Raw genomic sequence first — 8,396 nt, 5'->3', positions numbered from 1 at the left:
TTCATGAGCCAGTACCAAGTCACAGCAGATGTTTCAGATGGTAAGTAAGAGAAATAGCTGCTGTACAACAAAATAAAATGGGAGATACTTTACCAGGCAGAAGTCTCTCCGTATAGCAAGGTATAGAGGAAAATCAGCAAATGTCTTATTTGAAGGTCCTGTAGAATGGAGAGGCTACATAAATTGTGTTCACTTTGCAAGTTCTTGTATTGTTTAAATTTCCCTATCAAGGGATGGAAACACCTGCCCAGATGAAAGATGTTCCCAGCAGATGCTAATGTAGCAAAGTCTGGGGAAAGACCAGGGAAATACTAGGTTTTTAATCAGTAGGGTTAACTGAAATTATGGGGGTTCAACTGATTTTTAGGTTTCTTACAATGTTATGCCATAGAGACATTGTATGTACTGCAGAATGGCAAAAAGTAATGGTGAAAGTGGCCATCCCTGCTTGGTACCATTTTGTATCTGAAAGGAACAAGAAAGTGTGGGCAGCAATTTGCATCCCTATGTTTTACTATGTTAATCCACAAAGCTGTATTGCCTTTTTTTTTTCTCTTACAGTAAGTGTGGTGAAAACCTGCAAAAGCAATGTTCTAGAGTTCCAGATTCAAAAGAAAAAGAATGTATAGAAGACTTCTGCACAATCGATGGCAAAAAATACAAAATACATGAGCCGATACCTAGTCATCACAGATGTATCAGATGGTAAGAGAAAAAAGCTGCTGTACAACAAAATAAGTAGGCACATTGTATACAAGATGATAGTGGACACTGTATACCCTTATATTAAAAACATTCTGTCTAGATTATTAGGAGAAAAATTAAAGATTCTTGTTTGTTTATTAATGTAATTTGAACTAGCATTATGTTGGTACTTTCAGCATTTTAGGTCAAATTGTGCATCCATTCTTTAACTAGTCATAATACCTTATCAAAAAATAGTTCATACTGGATTTCATTTGTGAACCAAGATTTAAAAAACTTACTTTATCCTTTACATAAAAATGCATGTGTGATTTCTATGAGAATGGCACCAGTAATCTGGTATCTGCTTATGGATTTCTATGAAAACCCTTTACTTGTGCATGCCTTGTGCAGTATCCTATCATTTTTTGAAGTCACTCAACCCTTTGTTTTACTGCATTCATTCAAAAAGCTGCTTGCCTTTCCTTTTTCTCTTTCAGTGAGTGCGGCAAAGATCTGCAGAAGCATTGTTCTAGAGACTCAGATTCAGGAGAAGAAGAATGTAACTTCTGCAACATCGATGGCAGAAAATATCGAATTTATGAGCCAGTACCTAGTCATCAGAGATGTATGAGATGGTAAGATTATTAGCTTCTGTATAACAAAATAAGTTGATGCATTCTATATGAGATATTAGTGGACACAGTATACTCTTTGGTAAAAACCTTTTTTAAAAAGCTCTTGTTTGTTCGATTCAATATCCAGTCTCTTCTTTTTAAAAAAGTTAAGAAAAAAACATTTATGTTGATCTATCAATCAATCAATCTTTCTATATATCTATCTATTTTTATTTTTATATATTTTCATATATTTAAAAAAAAAAAGAAGAGTTGTTTATTACCTACTTAATATAAGTGATGATGTATTAACTCTTTTCCTGAGCATGCCCTGTGCAGTGTCCTATTATTTTTTAAAGTCAAATGCCCTTTTGTTTTACTGCGTTCATTCATACAGCTAAATTGCCTTTTCTTTTTCTCTTTCAGTGAGTGTGGTGAGGACCTGCAAAAGTCTTGTTCTAGAGAAAGGCAATGTGAGCCTCTCTGCAATATTAATGGCATGACCTACAGAATACACGAGCCAGTACCAAGTCACAGCAGATGTTTCAGATGGTAAGTAAGAGAAATAGCTGCTGTACAACAAAACAAGATGGGAGATACTTTACCAGGCAGAAGTCTCTCCATATAGCAAGGTATCTTTCCGATTGAGAAACATCAGCAAATGTCTTATTTGAAAGTCCTGTAGATTGGAGAGGCTACATAAATTGTGTTCACTTTGCAAGTTCTGGTATTGTTAAAATTTCCCTATCAAGGTATTGAACCACCTGCCCAGGTTAAAGATGTCTGGGGAAAGACCAGGGAAATACAATATCAGTAACGCATGATTCACAAACACTTTGATGCACTAAATATCGCATTTGTCTGTGCGAAAATTAACATCTACTTAAATCAGGCGGTAATTATAGAAAAGTACAGTTAATGAGCTTTTGGCAATAAAATATGGACATTGCTTTGGGATTTATTAAAGTATGTGTTGGCCCTAAAATGATGCAGCCTCCAGTTTGCAGTGAAATGGTCATTTTAATAACAGTCGTTTGACAAAAATAATGCGTGTATGACTAATATGGCGTGCGTTTTTTCGCACGCGGTGACTATTTGTGCGTGATACGTTGATTTGTGCGCTTTCTGTCAAATACCACATGAAAATAGTCTTCACAACTTAAATAACGCAAGCAGCATTGCGTCTAAATTTACAAAAGTATGCTTTTAGTGAATCGTTAAAATGCAAAAAATTAGACACAATACAATTTTTTATCGCATGCTATAAATAGCGCACATTTTAACGCACATTCGTGAATCAACCCTATTGTATGTACTGCGGAATGGTAAAAAGTAATGGTGAAAGTGGCCATCCCTGCTTGGTACCATTTTGTATCTGAAAGGAACTAGAAAATGTGGGCAGAAATTTGCATCCCAATGTTTTACTGTGTTAATCCACAAAGCTGTATTGCCTATTATTTTCCTCTTACAGTACATGTGGTGAAGACTTGCAAAAGCAATGTTCTAGAGTTCCAGATTCAAAAGAAAAAGAATGTATAGAAGACTTCTGCACAATCGATGGCAAAAAATACAAAATACACGAGTCGATACCTAGTTATCACAGATGTATCAGATGGTAAGAGAAACAGCTGCTGTACAACAAAATAAGTAGGCACATTGTATACAAGATGATAGTGGACACTGTATACCTTTATATTAAAAACATTATTGATTATTAGTAGAGATGTAGCGAACCTCACAGAAAAAGTTTGCGAACCCGTTCACAAACTTCCGCCAAAAAGTGCAAACTTTTGCGAACTTTTGCGAACTTTGGGAACCCCATAGACTTCACTGAGAAGGCGAACTTTAAAAACTAGAAAGGCCATTTCTGGCCAGAAAACTGATTTTAAAGTAGTTTAAAGGGTGCCACAACCTGGACAGTGGCATGCAGGAGGGGAATCAAGGGCAAAAATTTCTCTGAAGAATACGTTGTTGACACAGCATTGCATTTTGTGCTGTAAAGGGCAGAAATCACACTACATTTCTAAACTTGTGTAATAAACTGCTTTAAAACGTGCGGCATCTACATGCCAATCAAGTCGTGTAAAGGTTACAGCCAGTTCACACGCAAAGACAAAACGCCGCAGTAGTGGATACGGAATATATTATTGCTGGTGGAAAAACATTGCTCAGGTGATTTTATTGCTATGCAATGTCACTACTATGTGTAACGTGTTTGGTGCATTACTATGAATAACAGCAAACAGCACTGGACACATTAAAGAACAGTAAGTTAAATAAAAAAAAATTTAATAATAAAAAAAAAGTGATCTCTGGTTGGTGCTGGGGGTGAACTACTAGGAGCAGCACACCAGTCCCCCACAGCTAGACTAATAGCACTCGGCTCTATAAATTACAGTAGTAAAGTAAAAAAACACAAATAAAAAAAAATGATGTGAATGTGTGGTTGGTGCTGGTGCACTACTATGACCAGCACACCTGTCTCCAACACACACAGACGGAGCTGCAGTACACAATGAAAAGAAGAGTAACAGTAATCAGAAAATAAAAGCAGTCCATACAAGGACTATTGGGTTACAGCAGATAAGATCAGCAGGACAGCTGCCCACAGCAGCTACATACAGAGCAATAGAAATTAGATTACTAGTCAGCAAAGCTACCTAAACTGTCCCTCAAACCCCTGCACAGCTCTCTCCCTATGCTAACTCATTAAGCACACACAGGCAGAATGTAAAATGGCTGCTGGGCTTCGGTTTATATATGGAAGGGAGTGGTCCGGGGGTTGTCCAGGAGGGAGAGCTGCCTGATTGGCTGCCGTGTATCTGCTGGCTCTGGGGTGAGAGGTCAAAATTTGGCTCCAGCTAAGGTGAACCCAAAATTGCGAACATCGCTAAAAGTTCGCGAACTTGCGAACACCCGATTTTCGTGCGAATTAGTTCTCTGGCGAACAGTTCGCTACATCTCTAATTATTAGGAGAAAAAAAAGATTCTTGTTTGTTCATATATTGTTAATGTAATTTAAACTAGCATTATGTTGGTACTTTCAGCATTTTAGCTCAAATTGTGTATGCATTCTTTAACTAATACCTCATGAAAATAGTTCATACTGTATTTCATTTGTGAACCAAGATTTAAAAAAATTACTTTATCCTTTACATAAAAATGCATGTGTGATTTCTCTGAAAAAGGCACCAGTAATCTGGTATCTGCTTATGGATTTCTATGAAAACCCTTTACTTGTGCATGCCTTGTGCAGTGTCCTAACATTTTTTTAAGTCACTTAACCCTTTGTTTTACTGCATTCATTCATAAAGCTGCTTGCCTTTCCTTTTTCTCTTTCAGTGAGTGCGGCAAAGATCTGCAGATGCATTGTTCTAGAGACTCAGATTCAGGAGAAGAAGAATGTAACTTTTGCAACATCGATGGCAGAAAATATCGAATTTATGAGCCAGTACCTAGTCATCAGAGATGTATGAGATGGTAAGATTATTAGCTGCTGTATAACAAAATAAGTTGATGCACTCTATACGAGATGTTAGTGGACACAGTATACTCTTAATATCAATATCCAGTCTCTTCTTTCTAAAAAAGTTGTTAAGAAAAAAATAATTATGTTGATCTATCAATCAATCAATCTATCTATTTTTCTTTTGATATATCTTCATATATTTAAAAAAAAGAAGAGTTGCTTATTACCTACTTAATATAAGTTATGATGTATTAACTCTATTTTTTTTATCATGTATATGATTGTGTGATTTATATGAAATCCCTTTTCCTGCGCATGCCCTGTGCAGTGTCCTATTATTTTTGAAAGTCAAATGCCCTTTTGTTTTACTGCGTTCATTCATACAGCTAAATTGCCTTTTCTTTTTCTCTTTCAGTGAGTGTGGTGAGGACCTGCAAAAGTCTTGTTCTAGAGAAAGGCAATGTGAGCCTCTCTGCAATATCGATGGCATGACCTACAGAATTCATGAGCCAGTACCAAGTCACAGCAGATGTTTCAGATGGTAAGTAAGAGAAATAGCTGCTGTACAACAAAATAAGATGGGAGATACTTTACCAGGCAGAAGTCTGTCCTTATAGCAAGTTATCTTTGCGATAGAGAAACATCAGCAAATGTCTTGAAGGTCCTTTAGATTGGAGAGGCTACATAAATTGTGTTGACTTTGCAAGTTCTGGTATTGTTTAAATTTCCTTATCAAGTGATGGAAACACCTGCCCAGATGAAAGATGTTCCCAGCAGATGCTAATGTGGCAACATCTGGGGAAAGACCAGGGAAATACTGGGTTTTTAATCAGTATGGTTAACTGAATTTGTGGGGGTAGAACTGATTTTTAGGTTTCTTACAATGTTATGCCATAGAGACATGTATGTACTGCGGAATGGCAAAAAGTAAGAGTGAAAGTAGCCATCCCTTCTTTGTACCATTTTGTATCTGAAAGGAACTAGAAAGTGTGGGCAGCAATTTGCATCCTAATGCTTTACTGTGTTTATCCACAAAGCTGAATTGCCTATTATTTTCCTCTTACAGTAAATGTGGTGAAAACCTTGAAAAGCACTGTTCTAGAGTTCCAGATTCAAAAGAAAAAGAATGTATAGAAGACTTCTGCACAATCAATGGCGAAAAATACAAAGTACACGAGCCGATACCTAGTCATCACAGATGTATCAGATGGTAAGAGAAACAGCTGCTGTACAACAAAATAAGTAGGCATATGTATGTAAGTGTATATATAGGTAAATATAGGTTGTGGGTTCTGGGTTTACTTGGAATGGTTGAACTTGATGGACTCTGGTCTTTTTTCAACCCTGTGTACTGTAACTATGTAACTATGTTATGCAGTGTCCCAACATTTTTGAAGTCACTTAACTCTTTGTTTTACTGCACTCATTCAGAAAGCTGCTTGCTTTTCATTTTTCTCTTTTAGTGAATGTGGTAAAGATTTGCAGAAGCATTGTTATAGAGACTCAGATTCAAGCGAAGAAGAATGTAATGTTTGCAACATCGCAGGCAGAAAATATCACATTCATGAGCCAGTACCTAGTCATCAGAGATGTATGACATGGTAAGAGAACTAGCTGCCGTATAACAAAATACGTTTGTGCATTGTATATGAGATGTTAGTGGACACAGTATACTCTTTTGTTTGTTCTATTCAATATCCAGTCTCTCCTTTTAAAAAAAGTTGTTTGAAAAAAAAAAAACATTATGTTGATCTATTAATCAATCTATCTCACTACATTTTAGTGTATGTGTGATTTTTTTGTAATTGTTTTTTTATTATAATGAAATTTATGTATATGTTATTTTGATGAAACCATTTTTTCTAATCATGCCGTCTGTCATAATTTTTTAAAAGTCTTATGTCCACATTTTTTACTGTATTTATTCATACATCTATTTTGCCTTTTTTCTTTTTCAGTGAGTGTGGCGAAGATCTGCAAATCTATTGTTCTAGGGACATTGATTCAAAGGAAGAAGAATGTCAAGTATGCATAATCAATGGCATAACCTATAGAATTCATGATCCAGTACCTAGTGATAACAAATGTATACAATGGTAAGTAAAATAATTTGTAACATTGTTATTTTTACTTGTATCTATATATCATCTCTTTCTATCTATCATCTATCTATCTATCTATCTATCATCTATCTATCTATCTATCTATCTATCTATCTATCTATCTATCTATCTATCTATCTGTCTATCTATATATCATCTCTTTCTATCTATCTATCTATCTATCTATCTATCTATCTATCTATCTATCTATCTATCTATCTATCTATCTATCATCTATCTATCTTCATACAGTTAACTAATGAGGCTTATTGTCCACTTAAGATAAGTGACTATTAAGTAACTGTAATTATCTGCATTGTTTTGATAGTTAGACCATTTTAGGTAAAATGTTTTTTGATGATATTTTATGTGTGATTTCTATGAAAACCAATTTTTCTTTTTAACAGAGGGTTTATTAACCAAAATCTTGTTTTTTCACCCCCTTGTCATATTAATAACTATAAAACACATACTTGTTAATTTTTTAATCTGGCTCCTTTTAATGAAGAAAAGCATTTATTATGTTGGGTTGAAAACCCCAACATACTGTTCTCTAACTTCTGCTTATTCTTCCACTTTTTCTTCTTCTTCTTCTTCTTAGCGCCCCCATTTTCTAAACTCTGTTCCTCCTACAGTATTAAGGGTACAGTACCCAACCTCTCCACACTTCTTCGCCCTATAGCGGAGCAGGTTGCTTGTGCTTTTTTAAGCAATCCCGCCCCCCGTCTTTTGTGGCGCTGCTCCGAACACCCCAATTTTCCCATTGACTTTGACAGGGAAGATTTTAAAACTGCTGCCACACTTACAGCTTTGAGGCTGCACTCCCCAATTTTGACTAACATAATAACTGGGTCACCTCGAAAACAGTGAAACAGTGACATTTGTTAGTTGACCCCACAACAGCCAATCAAATTTCATCCATTGACTTTTATGGGGAAATTGAAACTACTGCCAATCTTACAGCTTTAAGGCTACACTCCCCAAACTTGAATCACATAGTCATGGGGTCAGCCTGAATGAAAATATGATGATTGTTGGATGCCCAAAAGTGGGTGAAGCTGTGAACAGCCAAGCAGATTTTAAGTATTGTCTTGGCGGAAATTTCAACCTGCTTCCATTCTCACAGTAATAATGCCTGGGTCCCCAAACTTTGCAGGGTTAGGCACCCATTAACAGCAGGTCATGGTTAGAAAAATGAGGCCGAGCCTCTAACAGCCAATCAGATTTTACCTATTGACTTTCAATGGGGAAAATCAACCTGCTGCCATTCTCACAGAATTAACACCAGGGTCCCCATTTTTCACAGCTGGTCACTAGGCAGTTTTAGTTTTAAAATGTGGGTGGGGCCACCAACAGCCAATCAGATTTCACCCATTGAATTTTATTGGTTTGATGCCAGGGTTCCCAAACGTTGCACAGTCAAGGTTACGTACTCAAGGTTAGAAAAAGGTGGTGGGGCTGCCAAAAGCCAATCACATTTCTTTCATTGTTTTCAGTGGGGAAATTTTAACTGCTGCTATTCTC

Source organism: Xenopus tropicalis, chromosome 4, assembly GCF_000004195.4.
Source record: "Xenopus tropicalis strain Nigerian chromosome 4, UCB_Xtro_10.0, whole genome shotgun sequence".
Classification (NCBI taxonomy): Eukaryota; Metazoa; Chordata; class Amphibia; order Anura; family Pipidae; genus Xenopus; species Xenopus tropicalis.
The sequence above is the reverse complement of the archived record's forward strand: the minus strand, read 5'-3'. Positions refer to the sequence as shown.